Consider the following 15,514-nt stretch of genomic DNA (forward strand, 5'->3'; position numbering starts at 1 on the left):
GAGGAACTTGTGCTAATGCCGTACATGTCCACCATCGTGTTTCATTATCACCAACTTTTTTGTCACCTATTCACACCACCCACACCTTTCACGGCATGGTCATGATTTTATGACTTGTATGTTTTTACCCCCCTTACTGCGACGAATTTTATGGCCCTTATACAGCCACTAATCACAATCATTGTCCACATTCTTTGTCCCATGAACTGGCGCTCTTTGGCCTTCAAATGGCCCTTGCGCCAAAAAACACCATATATCATCATCATCACCTCCTAACCCGCTTCCCTCTCTATGAATCCAATTAGTTACCCTTGATGACCAGCGGTTATTTTGTCTACGCGCTACATGCCCAGCCTATGTCCATTTCCTCTTCTTTATTTCAACTATAATATCCTTAACCACCATTTGTCCCCTAATCCGCTCTGCTCTCTTCTTGTCTCTTAAGGTTACACCTACCATTTTTCTTTCCATTGCTCGATACGTCGTCTTCAACTTAAGCTGAAACCTCTTTGCAAGTCTCCAGGTTTCTGCTCCGTAGCTAAGTACCAGCAAGATACAGCTGTTATATACCTTCCTCTTGAGGGATAGTGGCCATCTACCTGTCATAATATGAGAGTGCTTGCCCAATGTGCTCCACCCCATTCTCATTCTTCTAGTTACTTCAATCCCGTGGTTCGGCTCTGCGGTTATTACCTACCCTAAGTAGACATAGTCTTTTACAACTATTACCTATATCGAAGCGCTGCTCTTTATCGATGTTGTACATTACTTTCGTTTTCTGCAGATTATTCTTAAGACCCACATTTCTGCTCTCCTTGTCTAACTCCGTAATCATGAGTTGCAATTCGTCCCCTGAGTTTCTCAGCAATGCAATGTCATCGGCGAAGCGCACGTTACTAACGAACTCTCTATTAATTCTTATTCTTAACTGTTCCCATTCCAGGCTTCTGAAAACCTCCTGTAAGCACGTGGTAATCAGCATTGGGGAGACTTTGTCCCCCTGCCCTACATCCTTCTTGATTGGTATTCTGCTGCTTTCTTTATGAAGCACTATGGTAGCAGTTGATCCCCTGTAGATTTCTTCCACAATGTTTACATATACTTCATTTACGCCCTGATCCCAAAGTGCCTGCATGACGGCTGATGTTTCTACTCCATCAAACGCCTTCTCGTTATCTATGAAGGCTATGTATTGTGGTTGGTTATATCCTGAGCATTTGTCTATTACCTGATTGATTGTATCAATGTGGTCAGTTGTTGAGTAGCCTGTTCGAAATCCTGCTTGTTCGTTTGGCTGATTGAATTCTAATGTTTCCTTTACTCTGTTAGCAATTATTTTCGTGAATAGCTTTAATGCTACAGAGAGTAAGTTCGGTAATTCTTCAAGTCCTTGTCATCTCCTTTCTTATGTATTAGGATGATGTTGGCGTTCTTCCAAGACTCTGGTACTCTTCCATTCAGAAGACACCTCAATTGTGTCTCACAATAAAGAATGCCATTTCTAGCGTGAGCTTCTGTCGTGCCAATAGATATCGCCTAACGTCTTCATCGTGCATGCCACACCATTTGGCCTTTCAGCATTCACTGCAACGATGACCCGAAGTTGCACTTTTCCGCCAGTGGTCTAGTTTAGGCAATGAAATCATGAACAGTCTGAGCGGCGTTTTGTGCTTGCATGAAGAATGCATAGCTTGCCACCGTCTCTTTGACTTGAGGGGACGTAATATACTTCTAAATGTCCGACGACTTTGTCGTAATTGAGCTTGTTGGCCTTCTTTAGGTGGCAACGCAACTGCAACACACCCACACTGCTGTAAATGAGCGACGATATTGGAAGTGTTCGTTTTTTTATCTGTGTAGTTATGCACCTGAAGGTAACCCACGAGGTGAAAACAATACGTTGGGCAGATACTATCTGCACCTTCATGTTCTGGAGGCCACCCAGCACTCATGTTGGCGTGGTTTGCTCGTCACCATTGTTGAGTCGTTATCAAGATACGCACAACACGGAAGCCAGATAACACAACAAGAAGAATGGTATATTCGAGCCGCTTGTTTTATTCTCAATGAATGTGACGCTGCAGTGACGTGATTTACAAGACTGATTACGGTGGACGTTTCAGGCTGACACAAAACCATGATATTTTCGTGATGCATACAGAAGGTGCGCTTGTATAGGCACAACAATATATAACCTCCTGGTTTGACGGTATTGGACGTAGGAAAAAAAATCACCCTATTAAAGAATTTTGGTAGTGTTCTGCCTGAGTGTGGACTATCTTTTTGTGTTTTATTTTTTTGTATTATGCAGGCAGTGACGATGGGTTGACAGAGAGTCGTGGGATTTGCTCATGAAATCTCCGACGGACTCCATGTTCAAACGGAGCCCAGAACAGCTTCGCAACCATAGTATGACTAGAGAATTGTCGAGCAAAGTGTACGAACTTTAAAAGACAATGGCAAAGCCAGGCTTCACGCCGAAGAGTTTTTCTCATTCAAACGCATAATAAACCACCTAAAGTGTGGTATTAGTGATAGATTGTAAATGTTTCTCCACTGCCTGCAAGATCAGAAAGAGCAATGATTAGCTGCAGAAAAAGTTGGAAAAAAGAGGGAAAGCTTTCATAAGGCCATGTAATTAAAGTGTAGAAATACGATAAAGATGGATTACTGTGGCCAATAGACCTAATGCAATGCCAGAATGCCAGCACCGGTAGGCCTGTACCGGCAGAGCAGCACCAGTGAAATGCATTGCTGACCTTCGCAATGCATTTCGTGCGTGCGATATACAAAACTACCGAGCCCATTTCCGGCAAGCGCGATCCGTATCGCACACGCAACAAGTAGAGTAGAACAGAGATTGATAACCTACTTGCCTCAGAATCCAGTGCTGTTTTCTGCCCTGAGTCGGACTGAAATATATATCCGATAGGCCTGTTGACTTCTCGGCTGCCCTATTGGCCTCCCGAACTGTTGGTGTCGTGTGTTGGTCGTGACTATCTTGAAGCCAGAGATATACAGCGCGTCGTGGTGACGATTTAAGGCTTGCTCCAGACTTCATGGGTGCAGCGAAACGCTAAAGCAGCAGCCCACGCTCATCCAGGCGTTCACACAAGCACCACGTCGAAATTCTTATATCGTCGAATCCAGGCGGTCGTCGTCGAGCACTCCGAGTGCGGCACACTGCGAACCGTCACCGGCAAAATACGAGGAAAGACTGAGCCAGCAGAGGAGGAGAAGGACATGTTATCTGTGGAGAAGGAGGGTTGTCACCTTGGCAACGTATTTCGCGCTGCCTGCATTCCCCGGGCGGTTCATCGCTTTGGAGACTAAGTGAGTTCGCGCCGCACGCTTCCCTCTGTGGTTTCTCCTCAACGGTCTATTCGTTGATCGCGCACGCCTATTGGGCTCCGTTACTCCTTTTTCGGGTAATTTTGCCTTAGTGTGCATCGGAACAAAAGGCTATGACTGATGCCGAGTTCCGAGTTTTCCGGATGACTGAGCCTTTCTATTTAGTACTGATCAAAACATTTGGCTTTATTACGGCGTCAAGCAGCGTAATAAACATGCCCTAACACAATAAACGTACGTATAAACTATAATAACGCCAAAAGACTACAAAAATTGTGGTCAGGGTAAATGAGCAAGTGCGTGCAATGGCAATACACCATAACTTGTGATGCGGCGCCTTGGCAAAGACGTACTTCATGGAGGAGCCTTTCCTTACACTGAATAATCTGCTCTTAAAAAACAACGACGTGCGTCTTTTTCACTGGGCGCTTAGACGGGTGCTTCAAAAAGTGGTTAGTTTTGTTATGGTAACTAAACACCCTCATAAATAATCTCCAACCTTCAAGCTTACCGGGTCTTTATCCTGTGCGACTCCTGATCTGGAGGTCACGGCACCCACATTTAGATAGAGGTTAAATGTCAGAGGGCCGTGTACTCAGATTTGTGTTCGCTATCAAGAACATAAGGTGGTCGAAATTTACGGTATCGTCTCTTAGGGTTATAGGCGTGCGCACAGGGGTATAGAGGGGCAGAGGGGGCAGCATCCTATTTATTTACCTAGAAAGGTGACGCACTATCTGCTCTATATTTTGAATTAACAGGTAACGCGGGCTCGCCGAATAACCTTCGCCTTCCATGAGAGGCGAACCTGCACACAACTATGACTACGACATTGCTCACATCATTATGTACCTTTTATTTAGAGGCGAAGAAGTGAAGGCTGGGTTAGTTTTTTTTCATCATCTTTGCAATGATGACCCCAATCACTATGCTCGTATATGTATCGTACACGCACCTGCCTTCCCACGTCTCTGCGTCAAGTTTCATTGAGATCATGGATATATATTCGAAGTGCACTACAATAACAATCAGCGTACGTCTTGTTCGATATTCCATGACGTCCACAGACAGGCCCGTTGATCAAGCCTCGGCTACGCCGATCGCACCCAGCCTTGATTTTCTGGCCCATATCCGAGACCCCGACACCTTCTACATAGCTCATAACATGCGCGTCCTAAATTACCTGGCTGACTACCTCTGTGCTCTCTGGCTGGCTGATAATGAGTCCTTTTCCTGAGGTTTATTTACTACCTTATGGGATCGGCTCGATTACGTACACCGAAGGGGAGTTAAGTTAAAATACAGCAAGCAAAAACTTTTCACGAAACCCGATTACACCCCAACAAGTCGTACAGAAGTAGTTTTTGTGGCGTTCACAAACCTCGCCGAAACCACATATTGCCACGTTCCTTTCCTCAAGTTTTTTCATCGCCTCATTTTACTACGTTCCCCAGAAACCGCGCCTACGCTGTTGAAGAAGCTTCGATGCTGTAGTAGTTAGTTTTGTTAAGATCACACCTACTTCGTGAACCTTTCAGACTATTCTGAAACCTACACCACTGCTAGCGATAACGCTAGAATGTGCGATGGCAAGTGTATGAATGCCGACTCGCTTCGCCACTTGTCATTTGATCGACGGCTGATGCTCTGTTCGCCACTATCAGTGCCAGTGTCCTAATTTCCTTTTGCGTGGCCACAATGTCGGCCCGAATAAATAGTTCCTTCTTCGAATTTGAGTCTGCTACCTTCGTTCACTTCACGACTCCGCGACAATATTATGTACAATGAGGACTTATAACCATTTTACAGTAAATGCACGACTAAATACGATGAGCTGTCTAAGTCATTGACATTAATAAGGAACTTGGTGACGAACTCTTTGATTTTCTAGTCTACAAAGCATCCTAAACCACAGACGACTGCATGAGAGAGTGCAGTTTGTATAAAGAAACTTCGTTAAATCAGATGCTTGCGTTCGACGTTCCCACGTTGCGTTTGTAGAAACGGCTCTTTAAAGACGGGAATAGCATGCATGCATGACTCCAAATTCATTTGGTTATCTAGCATAGAAGAAGCATAAAACAGGAGTTGAGGGAATGCGTTTCCAACAAGCACTTCCGGGATGATGACTTTATGTGCGTATTTTGGGTGCGAATAATCGGTAGGTAAAACAAGGTACGTTCATCTGTCACACGTTTCGTATTACCCATAACGTTCTTTCGAGACACCGTCACGCCATTTTAGCCGAAGAGTTACAGTCTACTATTTTACTTGTCAGTGTTCGCAGAACAGAAATTAAAATGAGGTAGGCCACTGCACTGCATGTGAGAAGTTAAAGCTGCACCCAAAAACTAGAACTTCATCTCTCAACAAAATTGGGTCTATTTCAATGTACTTAACAGCACAGAAGAGAGCGTGAAATTCCGACAAATACAGGAAAAACTTTATCTTTTATTTCTTCTAGAGAGACTTGTGTTTCGGTATTTAATAAAGGAAGGACTGCTTGAACTCTGTGATCTCTTATTGCTGCACAATATAAGAATTGTTGCCTAATTATGCTGGCCAAATATTTCCTCAGTCATAAGAGTACTTTCCTGCAGTTGAGTAGACTTTCCAGACATTTTCTTTTTTGGAGTCTTGTTTTGCAATCTGTAAGACAATTTAATTCTTACTTATACAGAAATGCGTATCAACTGCTACATCACAATCATCTCTCCCTACGTGTGCATAGAGCTATTGTGTCATGTGTGGTCATTGGGCAACCAGACAGTCGGAGCATAGCGAGAATAATCCTCCTTTTATTTTGCCGTGGTTGATGTACAGGTGCGGAACGAGCGAGGGTAACTCAAAAATAACTTGACTGATCACCACTTGTAGTACATGATGTAGAGATATCAGCTCTATCGTATATCAACTCTATCGTCTTCTATCGTATGAGTAAGCAAAACAGAACAGTTAAAAACAGTTAGAGCTAAGTGTAATTCTAATGGCAAAACGATTTGACAAAGAAAGTATACATAAAATAAAATATTTTACAAAGTATCATTGTAATCACTACAAATAAAGTCACGTGAACAAGAGTTCAGTGCACAAGACTTAGCTCGCCCTGCGATCTGAATGTTGGTATCCATGGCCTCGCATTATGTGTTGAGTAAATGACGTTCAGCCTGTGGGGTATTGACAAGTGATCATCTAGCAATACTATGAATGACAGGCGCCCATTCAATTAGCGCTAATGCACTTGTTTTCGTTTTGTTGGTGCCACACGTCACATTATTAAAATTTTCTATCGGCTAGTTTCTTTCAATGGCAGCCTCAAGGCCCCTGATTGAAAATTGCAGGTAAAAATTAGGATGATATATAATATATAGATATATATATAGATATATATTATAAAATAATATAAAATTAGGATGATATATAATATTTATTTATTTATTCAAAATACCTTAAAGGCCCACTGAAGGGCAATGAGTAAGGGGGGCATCAGTATACAAACAAAATAACAATAAAGGAGAAAAGCAGACGAAAAAGTATATACATATATAAAAGATTACAAAAATCAAAAATCAAGGTGCAACAGCGTTATACAATGCTAGAGTGCAACGAATTCAGGTTGTCACGAAAGATTTCACGGTTACAAATGGATACAACATGATCGGGAAGACCGTTCCAATATGCAATGGCTCGAGGTAGTGATGATAAGTTAAATGCCTGCGTGTGACCATGAATGCGCATAAAACTACGGGCATTGTGAATGCGCTGGGAAGTGCGCGCAGGAGAATAAAGTGGCAAACAGTGAATTTCGTTACTATAAATGTACCTATGAAACAGACATAAAAGAGCAATGTTGCGGCGTATGTCTAGTGACTGAAATGCAAGGTCTTGTTTTATTAGGGTAATACTTGAATGATAGTCGTAGTTTCCGGAGATGAATCTCGCTGCCCTATTCTGGACGGCTTCCAACATACGTACCAAGTAATCTTGATATGGTGACCATGTGGATGATGCATACTCTAGCTGTGGGCGAAGATAAGTAATATATGATAATGCGCGTACGTTAGAAGGAGCGTTGCGCAAGTTTCTGCGGAGATATCCGAGAGATTGAGATGCTTTCGATGAGACAGCTGCTATATGCGTAGTTCAGGATAGATCCGATGTAAGGTGAACGCCTAAATATTTGTAAGATGATGTAGCTGACACAACGGCATTATTAATCTTATAGTGAAATGCTGAATTGTTATGCTTCCGAGTGAACGAGATTAACTTGCATTTAGAGGCGTTAAGGGACATCTGCCAAGTTTCGCACCACCGGAAGGTTAGGTGAAGGTCATTTTGGAGAGCAGAATGATCATTAAAACATTTAATGTTGCGGTATATGGCGCAATCGTCAGCGAACAGCCTAACTGTGGATGAAAGGTTATCGGGCAAATCATTATGTATATTAGAAAAAGTAACGGACCTATTACACTGCCTTGGGGAACACCGGATTTGACGTCGCAAAGGTTAGATGAAATGTCGTTGATCACCGTAAGCTGCTGACGTGAAGACAGGAAGCTTCGTAGCCAAGACAGGATTAATGAATCAATACGGAGTGCGGCCAATTTAGAGATTAAACGACAATGAGGGACAGTATCGAATGCCTTGGCGAAATCAAGGAAGAGGCAATCAGTTTGTTCGTTAGCGTTCATAATAAAGTGAAGGTCAGTCGTGAATTCGAATAACTGGGTGTCACATGAGTAGCCTTTTCTAAAGCCATGCTGATGGGAGAAGAAGAAGTTGTGCGATTCAAGGTGATCGTAGATATGAGAAGCCACGATATTTTCTAGTAGTTTGCAAGAGATGCATGTAAGTGAAATGGGTCGATAATTACGGGGCGAGTGCCTGTCACCGGACTTAAATACGGGAATCACCTTACCAATCTTCCAATCCTTGGGCAGTTCGCCTGATGATAGCGACTGGTTAAATAGGAGACAGAGGAAGCGGCTGGAAATATCTGTGGTGTTCTTCAATATTTTAGAGTTAATGTTATCAATACCTGATGAAGTAGAAACCTTAAGATTCGTGATGAGTTGGGCTATACCTTCGGCAGTGACAATGATTGGGGCCATTAAAGCGAAAGGGTGATCTGGAACAAATGGCACATTGGAACAATCTTCCTGTGTAAAAACAGACGCGAAGTATTCATTGAAAGCAATAGCGGAAGCTTCATCAGAAAGCGGCCTTAGTTCACTATCGTGTATTGTAATGTGATTAGGAGACTTGTTGTAGGGTGAAATTATTTGCCAGAACTTTTTGGGGTTATTTTTGAGAAGTGACGGCAAGTCCTGCGAATAATATTTCTTCTTCGCTGTGTCTAAGGCTTTACAATAGTCTTGTAAGCAGACCTTGTATTTACCCCAGTAGGACACAGAGCCAATGCGTTTTGCGGTATCATAGAAACGTTTCTTTTTATTGCGTAATGTTCGAAGATGTTTAGTAAACCAAGGGTTAGTTTCATCGTTGGAAACAGAGATCAGCGGCACAAGCTGGTCAACTAACTCTAATAATTTTACTTTAAAAAGAATCCAGTTTTCGTTCACGGTTCGAGAGGCAAATGACGGCAAAAAAAGTTCCTGATGAAAGTCTTCTAGCTCCGTCCTGAATTGATGGAAACTCGCACGGTTATAATCCCGGATTGTTTTTCTCACTGAGCCTGTGAGAGTTACAGGTAGGTTGATTTGGAAGTTAAGGAGCTTGTGGTCGCTAAATCCTTCTATGTAAGAAATCGCTCCAGTGGTTTCTAGTGCATTAGTGAAAACAAGGTCAAGTATGTTAGTACCACGGGTGCATTGGTGAACAACTTGTGATAAGTTGTAATCGAGGGTTACTTCGAGAAAAAGTGATGAGGCGTGACATTTCGTAGTCATGGTATACCAATCAATGAGCGGGTAGTTGAAATCACCAAAAAGGTATATAATGTCAGCTGAATAGAGTTGCGTAGCTCGTTCTATGTTGTCACGTAGATCTTTGGGGAAAGAGGAATGGGCATCCGGTGGACGATAACATGCTCCTATAAGTATTTTTGCATAATATGTAACGCATGCTGTCCATGTTATCTCTGTAGAGGGGTTAGTATCAAGGGGAACTGATGACACTGTCTTTTTTACTGCTATTAGGACGCCTCCTCCTCTTCTATCGACACGGTCACGTCGATATATGTTATAGTTGTGTTTATCTGGGAGCAGTTCCTCGTTGGTTACGTCTGGATAGAGCCAAGTCTCCGTGAGTATTAATATGTCGGCATCACTATCATCTAAGTAAGAACTCAACTCATCCCTCTTGGGAAGTAGGCTTCGAATGTTAGTAAAAGACACAGATAAAGATGGTGACTTAAACTGACTCCGCTTACGCGTGCTCGTGTTAGCCTCTAGCTATCTCGTAGATAGCACAACTATGTTGCTAGAGTGATCGAAAACGTAGGTGTTATTGTCAATGCGAAGTTTATCAACGGATAGCTTAAAGCATTTGTTTTGAGCCTTTGCGAATTCCAGAAGTTTTTCGCGAGCTTGTCGCGTTTTCATGGAAAAATCTTCGCGTATGTAAAAATTAGTTCCCTTAAGCTTACGCGATTTTGACAAAATTTGCTCTTTGTCCTTAAAAAATGTGAACTTGACAATAATTGGCCTTCGTCTATCTGTGTTAAATCTGCCCAGTCTGTGCACGCGCTCTAATTGTGGACTAGATATAGAAGTGCCTAGGTGGTCTGAACAAAACTTCACTATCTTATCTTCTGAGACTGCCCAGTTCTCATTGGGGTCATCTTCGATGCCAAAAAATAGAAGGTTAGACCGACGTAACCTATTTTCTGCCTCGTCGCACCTATTCGTGATTTTTGACAGTTGGTTCGTCACATCGTGCAAAGCGTCAACAGAGCCAGAAGGGGCGGTCACAGACCGAGTAGCGGTGATTTCTTCTAGTGAAATCACCTTGGTACTCAAATTTCTAATTTCGCTGTCTGCTGCTTTCATTTTGTCCGACATGGCACGAAGGGCGTCAGCATCTACACCAGCCCCATCAGCATTTCGAACAGCATTTGCTCTTTCAAGCGTTTCCACTTTGCGCTTTAGCTGCTTAATTTCAATCTCGGCGGTAGCATGTTTTGAGAGCAAAGCTTTGTAACTTTCCTTCAGATCGCGTATTTCAGTAAGGGCTAGAGCGAATGCGTCGGCCTCCGTCTTATTCATAGGACCGGGATTTGATTCCACATCACCGGCCAGGATTAATAAAAGTTCGCGCATGGCACCACATACATACATGCAAGATAATAATCGCTTCAAAACACTCCTAAGTTCAGGTGGGCACGACACCGCAAGGAAGCAACGGTTGCTACTTCTTATGCAAGAAGCATTATTTAAGTAACCAACCTGAAACAGCAAAGGCCGTAAGCATGGCATCCTTCCAGCGGTGTCGAGCCCAAAGCAGCAAGTCGTAGACTGACGCTTAAATAGAGCACTGCGCTGTTCAGCCATCGTGACAGAAGAGCCATGTTGCCAGGTGAGAAGGTCGTTTTCATCCATGTTTGGAAAACCGAGCGTGACCGGTCGCCATTTCAGAAGCCAGGAATTGGGTACCAGCCAAGACGAGCCAGAAACTCCCCTGTGCGCAGCACAGCTGAGGTCAGTCAGCCAAGAGGCGCTTCCCTTTCGCGAGCAGGTGAAATCATTCACTGCGCGAGGAATGGGCGTCGAACATGGTGAAGTTGGACTGGAGCTAGGCGCAAGAACTGAAGCAGGCCAGGAGGCGCCCAGCAGCCCACAGCATGCCGCCCAGGTAACAGTGACCTGAAACAGCAAAGGCCGTAAGCATGGCATCCTTCCAGCGGTGTCGAGCCCAAAGCAGCAAGTCGTAGACTGACGCTTAAATAGAGCACTGCGCTGTCCAGCCATCGTGACAGAAGAGCCATGTTGCCAGGTGAGAAGGTCGTTTTCATCCATGTTTGGAAAACCGAGCGTGACCGGTCGCCATTTCAGAAGCCAGGAATTGGGTACCAGCCAATACGAGCCAGAAACCCCCCTGTGCGCAGGGGAGTTTCTATATATATAATATATATATAACTATATATATACTTATATATATATATTATATATATAAGTGTTATGTGTGTGAATGTTCGAATCGTTTGAATAGTGTAACGAGTGTTCCAGTATTCGAATTGTCATTGATTCAAATTAAAACTTTGAAGTATTGATTGATATGTGGGGTTTAACGTCCCCGAACCACTTTTTAATATGAGCGACGCCATACTCATAAATCAAGAACTTTTGACCACAGGGTGTTCTTTACCGTGCGCCCAAATTTGAGCACACGGGTCTACAGCCTTTCTGCTTCATCGGAAAGGCAGCGGCCGCAGCCGGGATTCGATCCCGTGACTTGCGGGTCAACAGCCGAGTACCTAATCGCAGTATTTCCAACAAATAGGTGTACATTTTTTCACATTTAACCCCTAAAAATGCTGTTTATTTGCAGTAACAAACTATTACGCCATGAAAACACATATTGAAGGTGAAACGCCACTACCAAGAAGCCCCACTTCATGGTAAAAAGAATTAGTTATCTAGCACAGATTCGTCAATTTTAACTGCATTTGCAAATATAGGAACAACTTCAGCTGCGTTTTTCCGCCACCGCCGTCATTCATGTGTATGTATATGTATGTATAAAACTATATACGGGGAAGAATGCGCTAGCCTTCTCTTTCTGCGGAGCCAGCATTACCTTTCCTGCCGGGGTCGTTTGCGCGCGGGCTTATCTCGTGAACGAACAAGAGTCATGTTCGGAACAAATAAAGAGGATCCTCATGATTGCCGCTCTGTCGCGCCAACAATAAGCGGAAGCCTTGAGCCCCACAGCATGTGGGAGCTTCTACGGGCTGCGCTCTAAACACGAAAAAATCTGTGCCATAAGTGTACCTGGTGTAGCAATGCTCTCATAAGGCACGTTTACACTAGAGAAACAAGAACCCAATTTTGGTTGTCTGTCTTCGGGAGTCTTTTATCTTGTCATCGTGATATTTTGACTACAAAGACACAAACAGTCAACTGATGGCCTCTGGAAGATTGATGGTCTCTGGAAGACTCTGTTTGTGCCTTGTTCTGCTCACAGTCTTTCGTCTGCGAATTCTGTAGTCACACTGGCGGCACACACAGTGACACCCACTAAACTTGCACACCTGCACCTCAATTTAAGTCATGTTCCTTGCTCTGCCTTTTTCCCTCGACGCCGTGGGCTATGCAGCGCAGCTCGCACCATAGCCCACGGTGTCGAGGGACGGTAATCGGGATACGAAAAAGGAAAGCTAAGAACAGACTTCGTGGGTTGCGCAAGATGCCTATTCGAATGGTGTGCAAACCTCAGAGGGGGCATTGCTTTCTACCCAGAAATTTCCCCCTTAGTGGTTGTTTGAAGGAAACCCATGTGAAAATTTTCGTTCAGTCACAGACGATCTGACACCTCGCTAACGACCGGTCTGCTGATAAATTTTGTTGGTGCTTTCAGTCTGCCATCACGTTACAGTACGACTACGTGCTGATTATATTGAAGAAAGCCTCAAAGCATAACTCACACCCACTTTGGGAGATTGGCTAAGAAACGAGTAATTAGATAAGGTCGATCACGTGTTACATGTAAATCTAATAAAATATAAATTGGTTAAAAGAAACGAAGTTTTACTACTTGAGTGATTTGCTATCTCAACTGCCTTGAATCGATCAACAATTTTTCTACAGCAGAAGAGGTATCCCTGGGACAATTACTGAATGGGGAGGTTGGCAAGGCAAGACTGGTTTCAATACTGGAACGATTGATACATTATTACGATGACATGCGTTATTGTCGTTAGCGTAGCGTGACCATAAGGTCTGGGGACTTCGTCGGTGAGTGACTCGTCAGCCGATGGCCTGCGTCTGCCTCGTGTATTCGTTGGGGTCTTTTCCGTGTGGTGTTGCTCTAGTGAAAACGCGCGTGTACATCAGCGTTTTGTAGAGTTACGTGATATCGGATGCTAGCCTGGCTTCATAAAGCATTCTTATATGTTGCTATCACCTTTATTGTTTCGGGCATTTAGCGAAACTGTGACTTTTTATGACAAAAGCTCAATATACCGGCCTATATGCTCGAAATATAGTAAAGTTCGGAATGTAACAAAATTTACAGGTTCCCACTTGAATATTATTAAAAGTCAATTGTTGTGACAAAGACACGTGACCTGAGTGCACCACCCATTATTACGGTAATATATTTATTTATTAGAATACCCTCAGGGCCCGTAGGGCATTGCAGAGGGGGTGGGTACAACATATATAACAAACAAGAAAAAAGACAAAATAAAGAAACAAGTATCAGATGCGCAAATCAGGAAGGCAACATAAGTCAACTAAAAATGTATAAGAATTCAAGCACATACAAGACAAAGATAGATAATGGAAACTGCGTATAGTTACAAGCATTGCAGAGAAATTGCAGTCTTGAATAACAAAGGGTCTGTTATTGATACAACGGAAGAGGGAAGTTGCATAAAGTTGTATTGCGGGTCATGTATACAGAATAATGTTGTTTCTGCTTTCTTTGAACTAAGAAATTACATTTTCACAGGCCTCTTTTCAAATATTTTTGAAACGTTGTGCAGAGTAGTTAGAGAATAACACATATGACCATTTTTCTTGGAATATGTGATGAATATTGCTCGAGTATGATTCCAAATTATTTGACCAAAGTTACCAGTGAAACCATGATCGCTTCTGACTTAAAATTCAGAATTTGCACAAGCTTAATAATTGGCCTAATAGGTGGTCAAGGGCAGGATATATAATTTTTATAATAAAACAATAAGCAATCAATCAAAACAAGTTATTGAAGACAAGTTGAATTAAGAGAAAACGTAGCAAAACTGCAGCACTAAAAATAAACAAAGAATGTATTACAATGCGTGTAAATAAAAAGGACATCACCAGTTAGGTGTGCCTCTTTAGTGCTGCGAACATTCTGCTGGATCCTACAAGAACAAAATAAATTAGGGGATCTTTAAACTTTGCTTTTAAGAGTTTAACTTAATAGACAATTTCGGTTCTTGGTGCGTACTTCATTGAGTGAGTGTTCGAAGTGCATTTGTACTTGCTATGCACCCACTACATGGCCTTTATGAGGCAGTAGTGTGCGTGCTTTTTGTAGTGGCTGGCTGGCTTCAAACTATGAAGCCACTGTGTTATTAACATGTTATGACACTCATGGCCATGTATGAGTGTACCACTCATTATTACGGTAATATTTCAAGTTGTATTGAGGGTCATGTATACAGAATGTGGGTGTTTCTAAACAATGAAAGTCAATTTCACTGCATTGCGAACCATAGGAAATCAGGCTCACTATATCCGCAAAGAAAAACGTCGCTGCATTGTACAAAAGACACTTGCTACGCAAACGCCCCGGGTCGAACCCCAACTCGGACTCAAATGATCAGGGTTCATTCGCCACTGGAGCCCAGATTGTTTTTATTTGCATCTTTCTTCAACTTCCGGTCACAAAAAGAGAACTATTTTGACAAACGCAGACTACGCTGGCACCAAAATGTTCGCGAAACGAGCTCTTTAACGCTGGTGCATTAAAAAAGCAAAGCAACGCCTTTACATGAAGAGAATCATAACGATTGGACAGAGCTTTGAGAATCGTATAAGTGAGAAACTACACGTTACCTGAGCGTTGCCTCATTTCATGTGTGAACTGAGTGACAATAAGTGCGTATAGACATAATTTATTTCGCCTTCTAGGCATCCTAAATATTCAAAGAAGATTTAGAAAATTGCTACAATGGGGTATGCTTCGACAGGGCATTCAGCTACCCGGCCACTTATATTTCACAAGATACGCATACATAGTGGCTCATCAATATTCACCTAATCAGGTCTCCCAGGCGTCATTGCACTATGGATGAACCTGCCATACACCATACAATACAGGGTATTTGACCAACGCTGGCAGATTCCACCCTCAAATATTTGCACGCTTTCACTGATGTCATTCATTGTTGATTTACAAAGCAGTGTTATATATATATAAATATAAATATATATATATATATATATATATATATATATATATATATATATATATATATATATATATATAT

At 42.7% G+C, this 15,514-nt stretch overlaps 1 protein-coding gene across 1 annotated transcript in view; it reads right to left on the minus strand.

Annotated features, from left to right (window-relative positions):
* Positions 1–5,782: 5,782 nt before the first annotated feature.
* LOC119169399 (uncharacterized) overlaps positions 5,783–15,514 on the minus strand; it is a 245,478-nt gene continuing 235,746 nt past the window's right edge. Inside the window, exon 6 of the mRNA XM_075884077.1 lies at positions 5,783–6,000. The gene's annotated coding sequence lies outside the window, so the exon portion shown is untranslated. The remainder of the gene's footprint in view (positions 6,001–15,514) is intronic.

The sequence above is a fragment of the Rhipicephalus microplus genome, chromosome 2 (assembly GCF_043290135.1).
Source record: "Rhipicephalus microplus isolate Deutch F79 chromosome 2, USDA_Rmic, whole genome shotgun sequence".
NCBI classification, from domain to species: Eukaryota; Metazoa; Arthropoda; class Arachnida; order Ixodida; family Ixodidae; genus Rhipicephalus; species Rhipicephalus microplus.